The sequence below is a fragment of the Canis lupus genome, chromosome 8 (assembly GCF_011100685.1).
Source record: "Canis lupus familiaris isolate Mischka breed German Shepherd chromosome 8, alternate assembly UU_Cfam_GSD_1.0, whole genome shotgun sequence".
NCBI classification, from domain to species: Eukaryota; Metazoa; Chordata; class Mammalia; order Carnivora; family Canidae; genus Canis; species Canis lupus.
In genome coordinates this window covers 68,391,995-68,414,964 of record NC_049229.1, presented here as the reverse complement: position 1 = coordinate 68,414,964, position 22,970 = coordinate 68,391,995, and the positions used below count along the sequence as shown (strand labels likewise).

Sequence of the window (22,970 nt, the reverse complement as noted above, 5' to 3'; positions counted from 1 at the left end):
TGGAGTTGATCCCCGCCTTGTGGATTAGAGGGTGGAGATAAAGGCTCCCACGGGGTTTGTAAGCTGTTGGTCGCCTTACAGGAAGTGCCAGGGTGGGTAGGTGGCCTGGGTGTGGGCGGAGGACCTTTGGCCCCAGGGGAGCTCGGCTCCTGTCTTCCACGCCCATGTGACCGATGGGCCTCCAGCTTGGGTCCGTGGAGCCGAGCAGACGCTGCTGTTCCCAGCGCTCGGTCCGTGGCTCTCCCTGCCACGCGTGCCTCTCCCTGCCTCCCTGTTCTTCCACATTTTTGGTGGCTTGGCTCCCAGTTCTGGTGGCACTTGCTGCTGCCTGAACTATTTGCCTGAAGGTGGAGATTAAACAGCACTTTCTGGTTCTTCTTTAAAGGGTTTCCTGGTTCGGAGAAAATGTATCTGGGCTTTAAATGACTGCTTTTCCCCAGAGTGACGCCTGAGCAGAGGAGGGACGCCCTCCCTTTGGTTTGGTGGCCAAGTGGCCTCTGTGGGGTGTTGGAGTGGGAACCAGACCCATGGAGGTGGGGTGCTAGCACAGCACAATTTTTCCTTTATTTAGGGGCCCCAGCCGGAGTTCAGAGCAGGACTGGGTTGAGAGGGATATTTTGTTACTGATTAGCAACCTACCACTACCACTCCGGTTTCCCTTTGTAACTCTGTATCCATTCCCACCTCCCACCACAGGGGGCTGGAGGCCAGCGGGGAGCAGCTCACAGTTAGGTGGCTTAATTTGTTGAGGTTTCTGGGCCCGGGGAGTCAGGAGCCCCAGTCCCAGCCTCTCTGGCCTTGCCTTCTTGGGGGCCTCAGGAGGAGCGGATTTCTGGGCCTCAGTTTCTCCCAAGTGCAAGGAGGGATTGCTCCAGTCTCATGGCTGGGAAATGTTTCTGGTTTTCGGCTGCGTCATCAGTGACACTTGGAGAGAGTGGCTGTCGGCACCGAGGTGCCCTGGGTCACGGCGTATTTGTGGGGAAGTCCTCTCATGCGTTGGACAAGGAGATTCGGCCCGTGTGGCCCAGTGTTCAGCGGCAGCTGTGGATGATGCCGGGACAGGGGACCAGGGGGTGGCTGGGACTTGAGGTGCAGAGTTTCCTGCAGAGAGTCTGTGCCCACCCCTCAGCCCCCCAAGTCCCACACTCACTTGGAACAGGCCTGCCACCCATCTTGTGATGGCCAAGCTTTGTGTTGGGCGAAAGACAAAATAAGCATTACTATCACCAATTTCAGTTACAGACAGCCTACAGCCTGGCGTTTGGTTTTGTCTCTTTGAGTCAGGCGTGGCCTTGAGATACTCTCCCAGCAATGTGAATAGGATGCCGGGAAACAAGGAAAGGCCCTTCTCTTAAAAATGACTTTTCTGTAGGAGGACCTGTAGTTTTGGGTGGAGGGAGGAGGGAGCCGGCGGTGGGAAAGATAAAGAACCTCCAACCCCGTGGTGGAGAAAGTGGGGTCAGATGTCAGACGTCGGGCTCCTGCTTTCCACAGTTGGGCTCAGATCATCCTTATGGGAGCCCTGGAAGTAGTAGGATCCCCTTTTTCAGACAAGCAGGCGGAGGCTGGGGGAGGTTCCGAGCACTGGCTGGGAAAGCAGTGGAGACTGGAAGTGTCTCAGCTCCAGTTCCCTGGGTGGGGCTGCCACCCGTGAGGCTGCAGGCTGGGGGTCAGCGGGGGGGGGGGGGGGGTTCCTCCAGGGTGGGGCTGTTGGGGGCGGGGGGAGTTCCTCTGTGGCTCAGGCTGGCGGCTGGCTTGCATCTCTGGCCTCTGTCATTCTGCTCAATACTCTGAGCAGACACTGGTGACACCCTCTTCTGGATTCCTGACCCAGGTTTGCTCTAGTTCTCCCATTCTGGGAAGTATCACTTCCTTATCGGTGACCACTGAGCAGATGGTTGATAACCCTGTTACCCGGAGGGGTCACCCAGTCTCGCATTCGGATCTGCCTCCTGCTTTCCTCTGGGGCAGGTTACTTCTCTGAGCCACTCTCTGCAATTCTGCAAAGTGGAGGCAAAACCCAGAGTGCCCCCGTTAGCCAGGAAGGCCGAGGGAGGTCAGCGTCTGCACACAGCACGTCTCAGTAGTTGTCGGAATCCTTGTCATGCTTGTTTCTCCCTAGGCTCCTCGTGAAAAAAAGCAAGAGGGACCCCTTTGGGGGCTTGCCAGACAGACTTTGGTGTTGTCTTCAAAACTCTGCTGTTTAGACAGCTCGCCTGAATGTTTGCGACCACGGCACCTGCTGACGAGCCCCGTAGCCCTCTTGGAAGCCGCGGGGTGTTCCTGCAGCCCTGCTGGGTGCCCTGGAAAGGCCCCGGGGCTCCGCTGGGAGGTGGCCCATCTGTATTCCAGGCAGTCCTGGGCGGGGCTGGGCCTGGCCGCCAAGAATGCATATGCAAATCCCGCCCCCCCCTTTGCGTTGTGCTGAGGGAAGACTGGACTAGAGCGCTCTTTGCTGTACTCCCACTGGGGCAAACTGAAGCAGGTGAACACCAAGCTCTAGGAAGTCGGGTTCGCCCCCTTGAACCGAGGATTTTCTGACAAAAGCATTTTCAACAGTTTCTCTCCTGCCCCTCCCCCACCTTTCACCCCCTCTCCCCCTAAGCCCCTGTGTAAGCATCCCGTCCTCTGTCCTCCCCCCATCTCCGCAGCCCGATCCCCTTTAGCTCACCTAGAGAAACCAGGACCTCCAGCAAAGCCTTTGTAGGGACCCTGTTTACTTTTAAAAGTTTGGATTAAAATTTTGGGCTTCTCAAAATGAGATGGGTTTGTTTTCCTGCTTGTATTTTTGTTGGTTTAAAGGGAGGATGGAGTGAGGGTGGTATGGATCTTTAAAAAAAAAAGAAAAAAAAAAAAAAAAAAGGACGGTGGGGAGACAGCATGCTGGCCCTGAATAGGTCTTTTATTAGGGGCCTCCAGGCTCAGCGCCTCCTGGGCAGGATCACTAATAAGACGGCTTTTCCTAAACCCAGGCAGGCCTGGGAGCAAAGGTCAGGGAAGACAATGGGGTGGTTTAGATAAGCTTTTCCCCCTCCCTCCCCAACCTGACCCTGACCTTCCATCCAGGACCTTGGGGTGTTGCCCTTCCCCACCCCCCCACCCCCTTCCACCGGGCCGTCCACATGAGGAAGACTGGCCCTGAGAGGCTCACTGGCCGGTAAGCCTGGGGAGGGCCAGGGCGGCCCCAGCACTTCACAGTTTACCACAAAGAGCTTCCCAGTCCCCACTCCATTCTGCTCAGAGCTTGCACTTGGTGCCATATTGTGGATGGGGAAACAGGCTTGGAGAGAGCCGTGACTTGCTCTGGGTCCTGTGGGGCTGCTTGGGGGGACTGGGATCGGTGTTGGGTCCCCTGTGTCAGAGTCTGGGCCTGTCACCCTCTGCCTGCTGCCCCACTGGGCCCAGATAGTCTGGATGTGTCGGGCTCAGAGAGACTCCCATGGGGCCCCCACAATGGAAGGTCCCCCAGAGCTTGGTCCTTGGCAGGGCCCTGGTGACCTGTACGCCGATGACGTGAGATGGTGAGGCTGTGGGAGAGGGTTGAGCTCCAGAGGCTGGCCCTGTGTAGCAAAGGTATGGCACCTCTTCTGGGGAAGCGAGGCCCTGTGCCTCATTCCTGCTGTCCTGTGTTCCTGCATTTGGCAACATGGCTCACCCATAAAGTGGGGAACGTGGGCTTGGGGCAGGTTTCTGTTTGCAGGGAGTCCTTCCTTGTGTTTTCATGCCCTCAGTTCTGCCCCAGGCCAGCTTCCCTCTGCCTTGGAGATCCTACCCGACCCCTCACCGTGGCCGGGCCTCTGAGCTCCTGGGTCACAACTTGGTTTGTAACATTGTCCCCAGAGCAGCATGATTAGCAAGGAAATCCTCTGCTGCTCATAATCTCTGCTTTCCACCCATGGGGATTTTCCACCCTGTGCTTGTTGATGTCGTCATCGCAAAGAATTGGAAGCCTGGGACCTTAGGTGAGTTCCAGGAACTTTGTAGGCCTCTTTTTCTCTTCTGCAAAGTGGGAGACTATTATCAGCCTTTGGGTTGAGGGAGGTAAGGGTCTCCCACACGCCAGTCTTCCTCCCAGCTGGAGCGCTTGGTGTCGGGTATGTTTAGGAGCAGTGCAGCCTGCTGGATAGGGCTCCGGCTCCGGGTCAGAGAGACCCCGGGTGAAGCTGAGCTTGCTGCCTGCTGTGTGAGCCTGGCAGCTACTGAACCTGTAAGCCTCAGTTTCTGCTCTTGTCCTGAGGATAATGACACCCTGGTCCTAGACCAGGGCCTCTGAGGTTAGGCTTGGTGACCCTCCTCTGTCACTTGGATCCCTGCAGATTTGCCGCCTCGGGGTGGGGCTGGGGGCTCCCCTGCCACGTGCTTGCCAGGGCGGCCTTGTGCCTGCTCTGTGTCAGAGCCACGTGAGCCCTTGCCTATTCGAACAGAAGGGAACAGCATTTCAGCAGGAATGAGGCAATAGAAGGCCTGCAAGTGGGTCTGACCACCGCTGCCGAGGGCCCAGGGCCTGCGGGGTGTTCTTATGACGTGCAGGGAGCTGGGGTGGCACTGGGTGGCACAGGTAGGCACCTCCTCCTGTGAACAGAAAGAACTGGAATGTTGAGCCCAGAGAAGAAAAGCCTTGGGGCCAGGGAGCTGCTGTGAGGCCGGGAGCAGAGTGTTGGATCAGGGGGTTTGTGCCGGGTCCAGCCCCAGGAGGCGGAGCTCCCCGGGTTGCAGGGATTCACATTCAGAGAGAAGAGTGGTCCTCCCGGAGGAGGAGAGTAGTCCTCCAGGAGGAGAGTGGTCCAGGAGGACCGCGTCACCTCTGGAGGTGGACAGCTCCCCAGTAGGGGAGGTGTGTGAGCACCAGCCTGGGGAGCTGGTGAAGGGCTTTCCTGAACCCCTGCGGTGGGACACCCCAGACAGCTCTGGGAAGGTGGTGGTGTGAGTGGAGGACAGAAGAGTCTGGAGGTAGCCGGGTGGGGCCGGGTTGTCGAGAGAGTTGGCCCTTCAAGCAGGAAGGGCCGCATCAGCACAGTTTATGGAGCGGTTACTCCGGCTGAGTTCTGGGTGCTGCGCACACAGTGATTCATAATGCAGCCTGGCTTGGGAGTGGCAGTCCGGGAGCATTAGTCTGGTGGCTGTCGTGGTGTAGGCTGGCCTGGGGGGCAGCAGGGGAGGAAACATAGAACGTCCCCGGGTGGCCCCAGGAGAGAACCTTCTCTGCAGGTCCTCAGACCAGGCCAGCTGGCTCTGGAGCCCTGCCCCCAGCCCCTGGCTGCCTCCCAGTGACTTCTGACCTCAGGGGTCAGGCAGTCCTGTGGTGTTGAGGGGCTTGCGCTCTCCACCTGCAGCCTCATTCCATATCCGCTCAAAGAACAGTCACACCTGCTGCCACTCTCTGCCCCCTGCCCCCCCCCCCCCCCCCCCCCCCAATCCTGGGTGACCTGGATCCGTGCAGGGATGACTCTGGGATTTCCGAGCCAGGGAGTAGGCAGTTCCATCTCCCTTGAGCAGGATGACTAGGCGATCTCCGTGGCATCCCCAAAGGAACAGGCTTGTCTGCTAAAGGGACGTGCTGCTCCTTTGATGATGAAAAGTCAGGAGTGGTCCCCCCAGCAAGCACCTAGAGCTTGTAACTGTCACCCATTCCCTTGCCCTCACAGGCTGGCAGGAGCAGGTGGTTCTTGGGCAGGTTTGGAGCCGGACCACCCAGTGGTGGATGCTTGCTCTTGAACAAGTCACTGTAATGGTCTCCAGCTCTCCAGGGAGCAGGGCAGAAAGCTTAGGAGCCTTATTGATTCGCCTGTAAATGTTCTTGGGCTCACCCTGTGTATGATGTTTACACAGAGGTGTATTCATTAAGTGGGGAGCAGGGGAAAGGGAGGGGGGTGTTGCTATGTGAAGGTTCCTAAGAGGGCCACTAACAGATAACTCTGGATATCCTAGGGAAAGCCCATCAGAAAAGCTGGAACTGCCTACAGCCTGAGTAAAAGCCCAACCCCGGGGGGCCTTGGGGGGGATGGGGTGCAGGTGCAATGGGAGGGGCTTCACAGATCCCTGCCCAGGCATGTCCGTGACCCAACCCGGGTCCGGCGTTCCCCAATCTCTCACCACCCCACTGAACCAGATGTGCCAGGCAAATGCCTGCTCGTGCCTGGGCTCCAGCTGTTCCTTCCGCCGTGCCTGGCCTCTTCCCTGGTCTATGTTGCCTGTACGAACCTGCTGTACCCTTGAGGCTCGTCTCAGCTCCTGATTTTAGCCATCCCCCCGCCTCCCCCAGCAGAGCTCCTAGCACCCTGAAGAGGTTGAAAGCCAAAGCAGGACACTCGTGGGAGTAACAGGGGCATGATGAATAATCATACGAGGCAGAGAGGGCCACCTGGGCACATGTGCCCAGGAAGCTTCCAGGGTCTAGTAGACTGGAGCCGCTGGCCCCACCCCCCCCACCCCTACATGACCTGGTGTGACTTGCCTCACCACTCTGAGCCTTTTCCTCAGCACAGCTGGGATCCCAGTGGGGCCCAGCAGGGCTCTTCCCTGCTCTGGGAGCGAGGAAGCTCCTAGCATCATGCCAGCCACATTTAGTGAAACTCAAAAGACATTTTTGGAGCCTGCCCCTCTGTGCCCAGGCTATGAGCCAGGAGGACCAGGGCCCTGGCCACACAAGCTCGGAGATAGATGATGGACCCAGGGCTCCTGGCAGGGCGGCCAGGGAGGGCTCCAGCTCCCGAGTGGCCAAGGGGCGGGTCCCCTTCCCTTCTAGTTCTCTGAGTGCCTTTAGGACTCTGGGCAGTTTGCTCAGGGGTTTCCGGCTTTCCCAGGCACGGCATTTCCTCCACCCTGAGATACCATCAGTCACAGATGCCCTGTGTACTTAACAACAGCTTCTGTGGGGAGGGGAAGACCCAACAGTAAACGCACACATGGATTCTAAGAAGCACCCTTCATTGTAACAAAAGGGAAGATGCTCATCTTTGAGTTCAGGAAATAACAAATGGCAAAGGGCAAAGGCCTCTGATGGGGAAGCCAGAAGGAAAGGGAAACAGGCCCTGGTTTACTCCCCAGGGCCCCCAGGTTATCTGCTGGCTCTCCCCTGGCCCAGTCTCCCCTGCTCCCACATCTGGGAGTTTGGGGGCCCAGTGTGCCTCCAGCGCTGTTCTGTGCATTGGATGACACAGGTAGAACCAGTGGCTTCGGCCCACTCCCGCGATCCCACTGTGTGCAAGTGTGTTCCTCTCTCTGGACCCTCATGTTCTCGATTGTAAGATGGGGAGCTTGGGTGGGCTGTGCCTAGGGTCCCAGAGATCCTAGCCTTCTCTGGCCCCTTGACTCAGAGTTTCTACGAGGCTTGAGTCACAAGGAAAGTGCCTCCCGCCCTGCCCTCCTGGCTCTTCGGTCATCCGCTTGTATTTGTGGTTTGGGGTCTTTCCGGGTGCCTGGTCCTTAGCTTGGGGGCAGGTCTCCCTGTTGAGCTTCTGGGGTGATGGAGGTGACCTGTCCAGCACTGGCTGGGGCTCCTGGCTGGCCAGCCTGTCCTCGTGAAGGGCCGATGGAATTACCTACCTCTGCCATCTGATCTCTTGTAGGACTAGGTAATGAATGGGTTTGGTGCTAGGAGAGTATGTAGGGTTCCAGTGCCCTGGTGTGGGGTCTGCCTGGGACAAAGCCGCCGGTCTTGGACTTGAGGTTCTTCTGTTCACTGTCCTGTCCCTCTCTGGTCCGTGACCTTCTCAGGGCAGTCTTCCTGGCACGGAGTACGTGCTGGGGGTGCATCAGAGAGAGGAATGGGGGAGGGGAGAGGCATTGCCCGAGGTGCTTGCTCCTTGTTGCTTTAAACCCGACAGTGGTCAACCCACTTAGGCCACCTGCCCCCCTAGCCTTTTTTTTTTTTTTTTCTTAAGATTTTATTTATTTATTCATGAGAGATAGAGGTAGAGAGAGAAGCAGGTTCCCTGCGGGAAGCTTGATCCCAGGAACTAGGGATCACGACCTGAGCCAAAGGCTCAACTGCTGAGCCCCCAGGCACCCCTCCCAACCCCTTTATCCCATTTGCTCCATTTGGTGCCAAATGGCCTTCAGTTACTTTAGAAAAAAAACATATCAAGCCTCCCCACTGAGGGTGGGGGCTCGCCTAGTCCCCCTTGCCGGTTTCCCTTAACAATTACTAAAAGATACACACTTGCTTTTACCAGTGGTTCCTAACTGTGGCTGCATAGTAGGTAGAAGCTCCCTGGGGTTCTGCTGGGCAGCCAGAGCCACCGTGGGAAGCTCAGGAGAAAAGCCACAGGCTGCCCAAGCTTAAGATGGCCCGTCGGCAGGGGGGCCAGAGGTGGACTCTGCACCACGCTGGGGCACCACAGGGCCTGGCCACTTTGGGGGGGTGCAGGGCGGGGAGGTGGGGGTCGGGGTGGTGGTGGTGGTGGTGGTGGTGTGAGCTCCTGTTAGCAGTAAGGGGCCTTTTTGTGTTTCTCCTTGCTAACCTTTGCTGCGTGGACGCCCAGCGGGGCTGCCTGGTGGGAGTGGAAAGCAGGCTTTAAATGTGCATGAGCATTTCCCCAGCACCCAGCCCCACCCTGGATCCCCCCCTCACCCTGGGCTTGCTCCCCACGTCCACACCTTTGCAGCTGTACCACTGCCGGGCACTGGCTTCCCCGCCCCCATTGTGGGGTGCTGGCCTGCCCCAGACAGGGTGGCGGCCTCCTTAGGCTGCGTTCGAGGGGACAGATGCAGGCAAGGCCGGTGACACTGAGACGGCAGCTATGGAGAAGAGTCGACCCATTTCCAAAAATAGCCCATCCACTGCCAGGGGAAGCGACTCTTTGTCTCCCCAAATCGGCCTTTCTGTCTCCCGGCTTGTAAGGCAATAAGGAGGCACGCTCTTGTCTTGGAATCAGAGGCTCCCCGGGCTCCGGCCCCCGCCCCCACAAGGGCCCGATTGTGTGCGGGCCCTGAATGTGCCCGCCTGTCCCCGAGCAGCGCGGCCCGGCTCCTCTGCCTAATGAGCCCGCTCGGGGAGTGGCCCTTTGTGGCGGTTCCGGCCACGCTGCTGCGCCGGGCTCTCAGCGGGCTCGTTTCCCGGCCGCCCTCCGAGCTGCTGGGACAATGGGAAGCTCCCGGCCCCGGCCTGCCCTTTCTTCCTTTTGCTGGGCTTTCCAGATTTTCGGGAAGGCACACGCACCACTTGTATACCTGGACGGAAGACGAAGCAGCGAGCTTCTCCGTGGCCTTCTGTCCTGGCCGGCCCCCTGGGCGCCCTCCCGCCCCAGCCCCTCCTGCGGGACCTCCCTGCACCATTGTCTCCTTCCTCTTGTGCTCCTTCCCCTGCAAACAGGCTCATGTTTCCTCGTCCAGAGCAGTAAACAAAATCCTCTCCTTTCTGTTCTCCTGCCTCCCCATCCCCTGGCCCGCCTGCCTCCTTCCCCCCCATTGCTTCTTGGTCCCGGGCGGCCCGGCCTGGGAAAGGTCCAGGGGCCTCTTCTTGTCCTGACCCCGGGGTGGTGGTTGATGCCCACTCTGGGCTTGTCTTCCAGAACAGGGCTGTGTGCTGGCTACACTGGTCTGCTCCAGCGGGAGCTGCCGGCTCTCTCTCTGACCCTCCTGCCCTGGGCTAAGCCCCCAGTCTCTCTCACTCGCTGCTGCGGGAGCCCAGGCTTCTAGCGGCCTGCTGGTCACCATCCTGCCGACTCTGTTCCCTTCTTCTCACCTGTGTGTCCATAGCCTCTGCCTCCCTACTAGGCCACCCTACCTAGAGGTTTCCTGGCTCTAGCCTTGAGCCGTCCACTTGCCACACCAGGCTGCTTCAATGCCATTCAATTAAGATTAAGTCCCATAGAAAGTTTCAGTTTCTGAGTCACACTAACCCTCTTGCACCTGTTGGCAATGCAGAAGAGGAATGTTTCCGTCATTCCAGAGAGTTCTGTTGGGCAGGGCCGATCCAGGTAACTCCTTGAGGGGTCATGTGACTTTCACTCGTCCACAGAAGGCAGCTCTGGTGCCTGAGTGCAAGTCCTGTCCCCTCCCGCACGCTTCAGGCACACAGCAGGGCTGCTGCCTGCAGGGTTGCTCTTTCGTCCCTCCCGTAACCGCCCAAATCCCACTCTTCCTTTGAGGCTTCTGTCAGCCCTGCGGGTGGACAGTCATGAGATGCGTGGCCGGTTGTTCTTGTCCATTGGGAAGCCTCGAGCCAGGCTCCTGGCGGTTGCCCTGCAGCCACAGATGCTGCTTCTGCTGGTGGCCTCTTGGGTGGGTTCACATGTAATGGGCAGGAAACCCAAGCCCAGAGAGGCCACATGGCTCGAGGAGGCTCTAGAGGTCTCCCCTGCAGAGCCCAGCCACCAGCTCCTTATCCTCAAAATGAGGGCAAGAGGCCTGCAGTATCAAAAAACAAAGAAAATGGCTTTTAAAACAGTGGGGTGGGGCGGGGGGATGGACACAGGCCAACCAGCCCTCCCTCCTTTCCCTTCCCTCCCAGCGGGGAGTGTTCTGGAGACGCTGTACACCTGCCCTGGCCCAGTTGTTACCAAATTTGAGCATGGCTCCCCTCCTGCTTTTTTTTTTTTTTTTTTGACTTTGTTGTTAAAGATTGTATTTATTTATTTATTTACAGAGAGCGTGAGAGCAGGGGGAGAGAGAATCTCAAGCAGACTCCCTGCTTGAGCGCTGAGCCCAAGGTGGGGCTCGATCTCAGGCCCCTGAGATCATGACCTGAGCTGAAATCCAGAGTCACCTGTGCACCCCGCCCTTCCTGCCTTTTGAACTGTTGATTCCCAGGGTTGTGACCGTGGCTGTGACAGGTGGCGGGCAGCCTCACCACCTCGACTCTTGGGTTTAAATGGGCTTCCTGTGTCCAGCTGTGGGCTGTTCCTGCTGGCAGTTCCTGATGGATGCGACCTTATGTGCCACACCTGGGGCTCTGGGCTTGGCCTGGGGCTCACTGTGCCTCCTCTTGAGCTTGCCACTGAGCCCACTAGTGTGTGTGTGTGTGTGTGTGTGTGTGTGTGTGTGTGTAAGGTGGGTGTGGTCAGGGTGTTTTCAGTGAGATCACAGCCGGATGGAGCTCTCTCCGCTGTCCCCTTTGAGGGCTTGGGAAGAGGGGCTGATGTTCTGGCTTCAAATGACCTTGGGGGCCTGGAGGGTCAGAGGAGAGCCCCTGTTAAACCGTCTTCCTCTGGTAATGCAGACAGTGTTGATGGTGGTAGGAGATAATGTTGGGTGGAGGATCCTTGCTGTCACGCCCTACACCCTACGGGATGGGGGGGACCCCATTCTCCTGCTGCTCCCTTCCCTCACCCTGGGGGCGTTTCCAGGGAGCCTGCCCATCCTCAGTGTTGTTTCAGCTGAGGAAGGGCAGAGGGCACCTCCCCGAGTGTGACCAGGATGCCCTGGGGATGCTCCCTGCCCTCCTACCACCCAGGTCTCCACCCCAAGGGTGGTCTGAGCCTGGTGCTGCTTTCATCTTGCCTTTCCCCCTGCAGAGTCCTTAATCCCCTTCTGCAGAGTTAAGACCTTGTTCCTGTGAATGCCAGCCTGGTTATGGGCAATGTGAGCCGCTCCCAAGTGTGTGGTGCTGACATGCTGTGGGAAATGCAGATGAAAAGACCCCTTGTGGGGTGCCTGGCCGGCTCAGTGGTTGAGCTTCGGTCTTCGGCTCAGGGCGTGATCCCGGAGTCCCAGGATCGAGTCCCACATCGGGCTCCCTGCATGGAGCCTGCTTCTCCCTCTGCCTGTGTCTCTGCCTCTCTCTCTGTCTCTCATGAACAAATTTTAAAAAAATTTAAATGTTTTTAAAAAAAGACCCCTCATTTTTGGTACAACCCAAAGTCTGAGCATAGGGAAGGGCAGAGGGGGAGCAGCCCCCGTCCCAGCTCTGCCCTCCTGACCTCCAACTCTTTGGCATAAGCAGGAGCCCTGGAACTTCCCGGCCTGGGCCTTTATTTTTAGGAGGGAGATGCCTGGGCCAGCTCAGCACCCCTTCTGGCCTCTCAGCACCCACCCCCCCTGCTGCCTTTGGGGTCAGCTCTGCCCTCCCCTCTGTGCTGACCTGTCAGCGGGTTCATTCACCAGGTCTGTGGCAGGGTTCGGGAAACCCCTGGGCCCCCGAAATCACTGTGCTTGTGCATTTTTCCTGGGACGTGACCCCTAGCTTTTATCAGAGCTTGAGTGGTCCACAGGCTGGGAGAGACCCATAACCACAGCACCAGGGTTAGTGAGGTTCCTCCCTCTGAAGGCTTAAAAAAAAATAAAAATAGGTAAGCTTAGTGCATGCTCATGGCCAGGAAAGTCCACGCAGGACACAGGGGCGTGGGGTGAGGTGTAAGGGTCTCCTTTCCTCAGCTGACCGGGCATCCTGGACACCCGGCAGTCTTGGTTGGTGCCGGTCGTCTGGCAGGTTTGGACGGCAAGCTCTGTGCCCACCCGGGGCGCCCTCTGTCTGTAGAGGTCACACCACTTTTGTGCCTCCTCCCCGAAGTGGTTTGTATTTCTGTGATGGTTTTAGGATCGTGCTCATGTTTTCATATAAACCTTGGTCTCCTGGATTTGTCTCTCCTTGCTGTTTCCTTTCTGCCTTTCTACCCATTTTTCCTGGAGCCTCAGTTTACTCATCTGTGCGATGAGGCAGTTGGACTGGGTCCTCAGAGATTCAGAGACCCTGGAAGGACTTGGTAAAGTTCTAGATGCCTGGGCTTGTCCCTGAGACTGCTTCCTTCCCATGAGGCCAAACTAGTGCCACTTGGGTTGTGTGTGGGTTTTCCCCCCAATACACCTGCTGCTCTGGGGCTTTCAGGACCCCTAGTGACTCCGTTTCTAACCTGAGGCTCTCTTTGTGCAAGCCCTTGCCTGGGTGGGGGAATGATCTGACCCAGAATCAGGAGCCGGCAGCCAGGAGGGATCATTTGCCACCCTCCCCCCGCCCCAGCCACCAAGGCTCCTCTTTCCCAGCCCGTCCCCTCCTAGGTCTCACGTGCAGTGTCCCTGAGGCTGCCGGGCACAGCAGCCATTGCCAGCAGGAGCAGAATAGAAATGGGAAAGTCGTCTAATTTTCTTCTTTTCAATTGCAACCTTGATCCCTCCTCCCTACTCCTACAGACCAGGCCTCTGGTGACTTTTGAATAGGTCTGCGGGCTCCCTTTTCTCTGGCTAAATATACATGCATTGGCGTCTTGTTTGCCTTAATGAAAATGGCAGGCTTGGGAGCATCCAAGGGAGGCCCAGGAGTGAGGAGGAGGTGATCTGGGCGCCAGACTGACCCAGCCAAGGACATTTGACTTTGAAAGGTGCTAATTTACTCGAGTGCTGGCTGGTGTATTTTGCATCCTGGGTACCAGCAGGGCGGGTTGGCTTTGCGGAGAGGGAGGAGTCCTGTATCCATCTGAGATGCCTGTCTCCCCAGCATCATCCCCATTTGCCCCACAAATGGTGGCTTGGTGACTGTCAGCTGGAAGAAGCCAGAAGGAGGGTCTCTGTTAGAGAATGCAGTTAGGAAGCCTGGGTGGGCTCAGGGTATATGGGGAGGCTTCAGGTGATCCGGGAGGGCCGAGGGGAGATGGAAGGGGTGCTGGAATGAGCTCGCTGGGTTCTCCCTGCAGAAGAGGAAGCTAAGGCTCTCCACGAGTGTGATGTGGCTTCACTTATTTGCGTAGCAGACGTTTCTGAGACAGGCTAAGGTGTGGGATTCCAGGCTGGAGCGACCACCTGCTGCTGTGTCCTGCACCTGGGAATGAGCTTTCGGGGGAGGTGGGATCAGCCCACCACGATGGCAGGGACATGAGGATGGGCAGGGAGAGCCTCAGGCCACACGGAGGGCCAGCTCTGGGGCAAGTGCACCTACTCCGCCAAGACCACCTCCCACAATGCAAGGTGCGCTCTGGCACCCAGGCCTCTGGGCCAGTGGCTGTCCACCATACCAGGCCCCTAACTGGTCCAGTTTGGCTGGGGAGACCCTCAAGGGAGTGGTGACGGGGAGTCTGATTTGTTGAGACACTCGGAGGGGATGGGACGGGTCTTCCCTTCCTCCCTCCCTCCCCCCGTCCCCTCCCTGGCTCTACTTTGTCACCTGGTAAGCAGACCCTTGGGTTAGGGACCCCGAAGGGCCACCTCACAGGGTGGAAATAAATCCAGGTGCACCATTCTAGATTTTTTTCTTTCTAATAAATAAGGAAACTAACAGTCTCCATCAAAGGTCTTGAATGAGACTTAGTTCTGACCATTAACGTCATGCACTGAAGCCATTTTTGGTTATGATTTGTAGAGGTTGGGGGAAGAAGGTCTTGGAAGGGAGTGACCAACCATAGTGGGGGGGTATCGAGGCTGAGGGAGTCCTGAGGTGCAGGCGAGTGAATGCACCTGCTAACATGCCCCAGTGCCCTTTATGCTTGTCCCTAGATTGGATCCTTCTGTTGCCCTGGGAGGAATGAGGCCCCCAGCAGGCCTGAGGTCTGTGGCTTTGTGTCTTTGGCAAAGGCCAACTGGTCAGTGGGTCCGGGTGAGGTGGTGATTCGGTTACGTGGCCAGCACTGAAGGGACTGTGCCGCCTGAGCGGGTCCTGAGGAATGTTCCCCATGCCTGAGCTCTTCAGGGGTCCCCTACTGTGATCCTAGACAAGTCAAGTGAGCCCCCAGCTCTCCACCTCTGTCAGATGGGGTGACCCGTCGGTTCTGTCCACGAGCAGTTGAGGGTGGCCCATGAGGCCTGTAGGTGCAGTGGTGACAGTGGCTAGCAGGTACTCAGTGCCTTCTATACATTCACTCACTTAATTCCCACGAAGCCGGGGCACCGATGCCTCTTCCTGTGACCGGCAGAGGAAACTGAGACCCAGCGGGCTGAAGCAGCCTGGGGTCCAGTGCAGAAAGGGGACAGAGCTGAGGGTGGACACGTTACCCAGCACGACCCCATACTGCCTCTCGGAGTGGACGTGACATTGTCCTCTCGATCACTTTCCTTCTTCCAAAACTGCTACAGCTTATTAAGAAACTGGTCCCTTGGGACCCCAGCACCCAGGTGGCCTCTCTGAACCACTGAGATGTGGCCAGTGGGGTTAGAATCAGTAATTGGTGGGTTTCCTCGCTTCCCACGGGAGGACGGGCTTTTGGAATGGGCATGCTAAGGAGGTGATCGGGAACGTTCTAGTTTCTGGTGCAACTTTTCTCCTGTTCGTAGACTGTGGGGCAGTTGGAAGTTGAGTACTTGTGGGACATTCGCTCTGGAATGTCTTGGCTCCAGAACCACGCAGGATTTATTTTGCCACAATAGAGATTTCTCCTGGGGCGTCATGCGCCCCACGTGTTGTCTCTGCCTTGGGTTTGACCTGGGATGCACGGCGCTCCTGATTTATCTCGGGGTCCCCTGATGGGCTGCACGAAGCCAGAATGTCTGCGGATGTGTGAACCCCACCGGGGCGGGGAGGGAGTGTGCACAGGCAGGGAGGGCAAGGATGCTCACGTGCACCCAGCCTCTTTCCCAACAGACATCTTGCCCGGCTGGGGGTGGGGGGCACCCTGCAGCTGCTGGCTCACCTGGTCCTTCCAGGCTGCAGGCTCCGACCCTCCCACCCCCATCCCCCCTCATGATTTATCACTAGTGGAGATAAAGGATCCTTCTGACCTAAACAACCCATTGCTCATTGTGGAAAGCTTGGAAGGCGCTGGGAGTCACAAAATAGAAATTTAAAAATTGCCTGTAATCCTACCCTCTGGAGGGAACCGACGTGAGCATCATGCTTTGTTCCTAGATCAGGAAATGCTGGGTCCAAAGGGAGCTCTTTACACGTCTTTCTTTAGCTTTTTATTTTGAAATCATTACATCCTCTCAAGAAGTTGCAGAAGTGGTAGAGAGGGCTCCTGTGTACCCTCGGCCCCGCGTCCCCCAGGGGTGACATCTTAGTCTGGTGTGCGCTCGAACCAGGACAGCGACACTGGCACAACACGATCCCTCCACACAGATCTTAACTCTGATGCCACTGCTCTTACCTGCACTCGTTTTTCTCCGCGTTGTAGAGTGTGTAGGGTTTTGTGAGATTTTATCACATATATAGAATTGTCTTGCTTTTTTAAAAATAAACTTTGCTGCTCTCCGGAACTATTTTTAGCCTTACAGAATCATTGAGAAGATAGATGAAGTTCCATAAAAGCGGGCACCCAGTCTCCGCTCTGAACCTCCTGCAGAGCTATTGCACCTCGTTGCATCCGTTGCAACGAACGGATATCGATGTATTAGTATTAATGAGAATCCACGCTTCCTTCGGGCTTCCTTAGCTTTTACCTAATGTTCTTCTATTCGGGATCCTATCCAAGACACACTTTTTTAAAAAAAAACAATTTGCTACATACATAATATCCCTGCAGTTGATAATCTCACCTTCCCCCCCCCCCCCCCACAAGCAGTTGAGAATATCTTATCACATCATTGACTGCTGTTTGAACACGTCTTAGCTTGCTCCTTCCGTCGCGTGCACGAACGTCTCCCTCCTGCCAGGGGAGCTTCGGAAGGGGTGCTGTGCTCCATCTTGGCCTCCTTGGTCAGGAGAGCCTGTCCTGACAGGGCCGTCCTAGGCGCAGGTCTGGCACAGCCTTCCCTGTGAGGAGGGGACAGCTTTGGAGGGACACAAGCCTCTCCCAGTAGCCCTCTGGTCGCCGCTGGTCCTGCACTTGCCCTCCTGGAGGGACATGGCCTGGGACGGCTGAACTGTGTGCACGTGAGGGCATGTGTCTGTGACGGACTGGATGGGGTCACACGGGGGCAGAGTGTGGCAGTGGGGCAGGGGGAAGGTGGAGGAAGAGATTAGTGCAGGCTCTGCCCCCCACTGGCCCGTGATCTTGGGTGAGTCCCATCACCTCTGCGAGCCTCAGTTTCCCCTGGGGAAACCGGGTGTGCTCAGGTGTGCTCTACAGCCTGTTGAGAGAAGCAGATGACGGTTGGCCTGCAAAGTGCAGTGACTTGCTGAGACTGAGCAGCAGTTTGGACGGTGGGTTTTGAGATTTTTTGAGACTGAGCACCCTCTTCTCTGACCAGCTCCTATGTACCACCACGCAGCCCAAAGATTGCTCGGCTGAGAATAGCTACTCCAATCCGGGGCCCTTTCCAAGGGGTCGTTGACCCCACCCCTTTGTGGCCTTTCAGGGCCAGGCGGTGAACAGCAGGTCCCGCCGACAGGATGTTTCTCTGCAAGCCCATTGAGAAATCCCTCTGGAAATCCTCCTTTGGCTCTGGTGCAGGCAGGCGAGAGAATTGAACACAATGGGGACCACGAAACAAAAGGCACGATTGTTGGGGCCGTCTGGGCAGGGTCAGTGGCTGTCCCGGGCCAGGGCAGCCAGGCCCACTGGGCAGGGCGTTGGGTTTCTGCCCACCAGTGGAGTGGCCACGGTCGTGCTCCGAAGGTGGGGAAGCGAGGCCGGACCCCGGGCTCGAGGCTGCACGCTCCGACCTGCCTGGCAGTGCCCTCCCGTGACGTGGGGCTCGGCCTGTCACTTCTGGGCTGTGTCCTTTGCAGGCAGGGCCCAGACCAGCGTGGCGTGGCCTGCTCATGGGGCCGTGTGCACCCCACCGTGCCCAGGTCTCACTTTGCTGAGCACGGTGGTGTCCGAGGACCCGTGCCAGTGTGACTTGGATAGCGATTGTTGGGCTCACTTGCCTCCCCCGGTGCATCCCAGGGCTGGGGTTTACTCCTCCGCCGTTTTGGAACATTCTTTGTAAGACCTGGCCTCTGCCCTGCCCCCAACCCTACAGGGACCCTCACCTCAGCATCGAGTTCAGGCTCTGGGGAACAGTTGGAGGCGCCCTGGGTTCTGACCCCAACTCCTCTTCCACGCCCTCTCCCATCTCTTCCTGAAGCTTCTGTGACCCCGGGCCATGAGCAGTCCCTGAATACAGTTCAGGCGCTTCCACACCCTGGGCTTGGCCTGGCCGAGGCTGCCTTCTTCCCAACCTCTGCTTCCCTCCCCCTTCCTTGCAGCGCTGCCCTGGCCTGGAAGATCCTGCTTGTTTTCACGCTCTGGCTGAAACGCCATCCCTCTCCCCCAGCGTCCACACGGTCCTCTTGCCTTCACCCTCTGCTCTGGATGGACCTGTCTGGACTGTGACCGTTTCAACACCCGCCTCTGCCATGGATTCTTGGGTCCGTGCTGGTCCGGCACCTGGCGGCTGTTCACCCCAGGGCCACACGCAGCCTGCCTGGCTCCTCCTTCCTCTGGGCCCCCGGGGGCTGGGCCTGCTGCTTCCTGACCCAGGGGTTCGGGCCACCTGGATGGCCAGGTCCCTGGAAGTGTGGCTCTCCAGTGGCGGCCCCCAGAGAGATGAAGGGTGGGGTAGGGGTGAGGTGGGGGTGGGGGTGGGATGGGCCCACCCCAGTGACTTGCTCCAGGTACACAGTGGGGTCTGGCCTCAGGCCACTTCGGGGCAGACAGCCTGACAGCCCTCTGTGCCTCAGTGTCTCCATTAGTAAGATGGAGATGGTGATGGCAGGAGAGGTGATGGCAGGTGGAGGCTGGTCTGCGAGCCGCCTCCCCTGCTGCCCTGTACTCACGGCCCCTCAGTGGGGTAGGGGGTGTCGAGGGCCCGAGAGTCACCAGGCAGTCAGCCCCTGCCCCACCGTGGCCTGTCTTCTGTGATCCTAAACCCGCATCCTTGCCATTTGGGCTGAAAGCATCCCATATTTCTTGCCTGGGCTGTTTGGGGCTAGTTTCTGGGAAGGCTCAGAGGATACACGGGGTGAGTTGCTGCCCCTGGATGTCTGGAACACTCTGGGCCCCTTGTGGGTGCCATGTGGGTCCTGTGGGGTGAGCGGGCAGGAGCCTGGGAGCGGGGGCTCCCCTGCCTGTCCCAGGCCTGGTTCTCTTTAACTGGGGAGTCAGCCATCGAGCTGCCTACAATGACGCAGGAAGTCGAGGCGAGGAATGTGTGGCCTCGCAGTGTTCTCCTTAACCAGGTTCCCCGAGAACAGGGCCCCAGGTTCTCCCTGGCCTGCCCTTGCCCAGTGTGGGGCAGGCATGAGGAACTGGTCCCTTGGTGTAGGGGAGCTGAGGAAGTTGACTAGGGGAAGACGAGGGGTGGGGCAGGGTGTGTGTGTGCGTGGGAGATCCAGGGAGAGACTATGAGTGTGAGAGTGCATGTTTACATGAATGCGTGCATGAGTGTGTAAGGGTATGCATGAGCGTGTGAAAAAATGTACTTAAGTGTGTCTACACGAGTGTGAGAGTGTGTGTCTATGTAAGTGTGTGAGAGCATGTCTGCATGAGCAAGTATATCTGTATGAGTGTGACTGTCTATGTGACTGAGTGTGACAGTGTGTTTTTGTAAGTATATGTATGTGAGAGCATGTTTACATGAGTGTAAGTTAAGTATGTGTCTATATGACAATCTAAGTGTAGGCATGTCTAAATGAGTGTGTAAGTATGTCTGCATGTGAGAGTGTTATGCGTGTAGGTGTGTGCATGAGTGTGAGGATGCGTACGTGAGCATGCGAGCATGTGTGACTGTACACGAGTGTGTCTGCACGAGTGTGTAAGCACGGCTCTGTGACCACGTGAGTTTGTGTGTCAACACAAGTGTGAGAGCGTGTCTATGTGAGTGTGGAAGTGTATGTGTGAGTAGTTCACAGTATGAGCATGTCTATGCGAGTATGCAAGTGTATCTGGGTGCGAGAGCGTCTGTGAGTGTGTAGGTGTATGTCTGCATGAGTGTGTGTGTGTGTGTGTGCGTGTCTTCGCAGCCTGTACCCACTCCCTTTGGCCGCCTTCCACGGCTTCTATTTTTGCCTCGCCCCTCCGTGGACCACTCGCCACCGCTCACCACTGCTGGGCGTCGGTGCGGCGTGGCGTTGAGCACGTGTATTGGGAGAGAGGACGATTTCATTTCTTTTCATATCAATGCTGCTTCCCTCAGCTCCTCCCAAGAGCAGAGCCGCCTTCCCTAGGCTCTTGCTGGGTGTTTAACACTCCGCTGGGCGGTATGACTGCATCCAGGGAAGGTTCTAGGCGGCACGTGGTGCTCACAGCACAACCCTCCCAGCCCCAGTTCCCATGGAGTGCGTGGAGGGTGGCCCACCCCGTGCCCAGCGGTGGGGGGTGTTGGGAGTGGCACTGAGAACATGCAGCCCCTCCCTCTCTAGTGCTCATGAAGCCTCATTGCAAGTAAGGAAACTGAGGCACAGAACATGGAGGGAGGTGCCCAGGTCATGCCCAGGGAACTCTGAGCTGCCCCTGGGTTTCCCCCCTTCCTGTGAGATGGTGCCTGGGGGGTGCTGGACCGAGATGGAGGCAGGGAGGGGGTGGGCGCCCACTGTGGTGGGCATCATACCCGCCCGGTGGGCAGCATTCGTGCTGGGGTGTCCTGGGCCCAAGCCTGGACCCCTTGGCCAGTGGAGGAGGAGGCACCCTGGGGGCGTGCGGGGGAGGCTGTTAGCCACACTCCGGTTTTTATTAAGGCAGCTGGGCATCCCCACCGAATACCGCAGCCTGACCTTGTGGTCCTTCAAGCCTTCCCCATGGGCCCTCGGCCCCCTTTGTGGGATTGTGGCTTCTGTCGGGGGACGGAGGGGGCTGTGACCGTCAGTCTGGCCGTCCCCTTGAGAGGCGCGTGGGCTGGGAGGCTGGTGTTCCGTTGCTGCTTGAGTTCTGGGCGGGAGTCGGGATCAGCTCTGCTCACAGGTATCTGATGTGGCCCAGAGGGTGGCTCACATTCCTGGTGTCCACCGGCCCCCGCCAGCGGCCCTGAAACCCACACCGCCTGTGAGGCGGGCCTGTGGGGTGGCGTGCCGCGGTCCCGGGTGTCCCAGCGTGGGCTCCTTGTTCTAGAAGCGGCCTCCCCGTTGCCTTCCGTTTTACCCCCGGAGGCCGTGGGTGGCCCGGCCACTGAAGGCGGGGCCGGGGAAGCCCAAGCGGGCCGTCTCTTCTGCCCGGACCTGGCAGCCTGCTGCAGGGCCTGGGCCTTCCATGTGGGCCGTGCGCAGGGCCCGGGGCAGGCGCGTCTGCCACCTTGTCGTCCAAATGAAGGGGAAGAAAGCCTGCCCTGGGAACGTTTGTGGGCGGTTTCCTCTAACGTTGCCAGCGTGCGTTCTCGTGGTGCTTTGAGCTCTGCTGAGTGACTGCTGGGTGCTGGAGCCTGCCGAGCCCGGCACGGGTGGGCACGTTCGTGAAAGAAGGGAGCGGCCGGGGCCCCCTGTGCTGAGCCGCGGGGCCCTGATCACACGCAGCCGCCCAGGATCCGCGCTCCTGAGTCACAGGGCCTCTGCGTCTCCCGAGGTCCTTGCCACTCCCCTTGCACGGGCGTGGCCGGTTAGTGCCCGCTGAGCATCCTAATCCCTGAGTGCTGGCCGTGGGTCAGGAAGCGGGCCCCACCCCGCAGCTCCTGAGTCAGGGAACTTGGGCAAAGCAGGCCGGATCCTAGGGTGGTGCCAGTCAGACAGGAAGGAGGAGGCACCGACCGTCCCTGCAGACGCTGGGACCTGGCCTCATTCCGGGTGAGATCCGAAGGGCCACCCTCCAGCCCCAGTCCCCACCCTCCAGGAAGCCTTTCCTCCCTGTGGCTAGTTGAAGCCATTTGCTAGGTGACCTTAGGCAGGCGCCCACTTCTTGGGGCTGGGGGCTCTGGGTGTAAAAATGGGATGGCCCACAGGATGACCAGCGGCATGGAGCGGCTTCCATGGCCCATCCCTGGGGGAGGACCCGACCCGTGATCCCATTACCCTCCAGATTCCCCTGCCGCAGGCCCCGCGTTGGTCCTGCTTTGCAGAAGTGGACGTGGGAACAGGCTTAGGAACGTGCCGGGGTCACAGAGCTGGGAGCGGTAGGGCCAGCGCGAGGACTCGCCACATCACTGCATGTACCCGAGGCCCCCAGCCTGTGCTTGGAACCCAGCCTGGCACCCCGGCCCCTCTTTCCTGGCTCTTATCTCCGTACATTCCCTGCATTCCCGCTCCCCTCCCTCATGCACTACATGAGCTCCGCCTGCCTTTGTCTCCCCACCTCCCAGGGTTGGGATCCCACTTTGTGGGGTTCTCTGTGTCTTGGCCTGGGAGGGACAGGGAGGGCGTGCCAGGCGTGTGTCAGGTCCTGGTGGGGAGAAAACGAGCCGCGGGTGGCATGCCGCGCAGCCAGCATCTCTGCCTCCCCAGTCCAGGCAAGATTCCCGCCAAGAGCTACCTGTGGCCTCGGCCAAGCGCACACACAAACCCGCAGAGCAAAGTCACTTCACTGAGCCCCCGCGGCGCAGGGCTCCCTAGTCCTCTGCCGTGGCTGCAGGGTGCTGGGAAGTCGGAGAGCACAGCCCAGGCAGGGAAGAAGGAGCAGTGTGTAACTTAGGATTTGGGGCAGCCCGGGTCGCTCAGCGGTCGAGCGCCTGCCTTTGGCCCAGGGCGTCATCCCGCAGACCCGGGTTCAAGTCCCACATCGGGCTCCCTGCACGGAGCCTGCTTCTCCCTCTGCCTGTGTGTCTGCCTCTCTCTCTCGGTGTCTCTCATGAATAAATAAATAAAACCTTAATTTTTTTTTTTTGTCTGAGTATTTAACTCTTGCACAAAGCTGGCAGCCAGGTGTGCCCTTTTGCAGTGAGGGTTGTCTGGTTAAAATCTGGGGTTCCAAGTGACCGCTCCTAGACATGGCCATCCCTACCTGTCCTTCACATACCAGGCTGAGGAGCCTAATTCCACTAGGGCAGAAGCTGGGAGAAGCCCTGGGGCAGCCCCTCATTTGCCTATCAGCTGTGGAGAGCTTGTCACAGCCCCCAGGCAGGCATTAGCATTTCTGGACATCTGACCCTCAGACACAGTGGGCCCTGCCCAGGCTCGCCTCTCCCCATCCGGCACCCTTCCATGGGGGAGGCCCAGCGGGTGCTGAGGGTCTCGGTGAGGGGTGCATTCGGGGACGGTGAGTGTAAGAACCCGAGGTCCCCTGGGAAGGTTGCCACCCCCCGTCCCGTGGCAGGAGCAGCGGCACACCTGCCAGGCCGTAACGGAGGGCAGAGCGCCTGTTAAGAGGGCCTGTTCAGGACGGTGA

General features: G+C 58.4%; 1 protein-coding gene across 1 annotated transcript in view; it reads left to right on the top strand.

Moving 5' to 3' along the window:
- CCDC85C (coiled-coil domain containing 85C) overlaps window positions 1-22,970 on the top strand; it is a 77,480-nt gene that overhangs the window by 1,504 nt on the left and 53,006 nt on the right. The window lies entirely within an intron of this gene.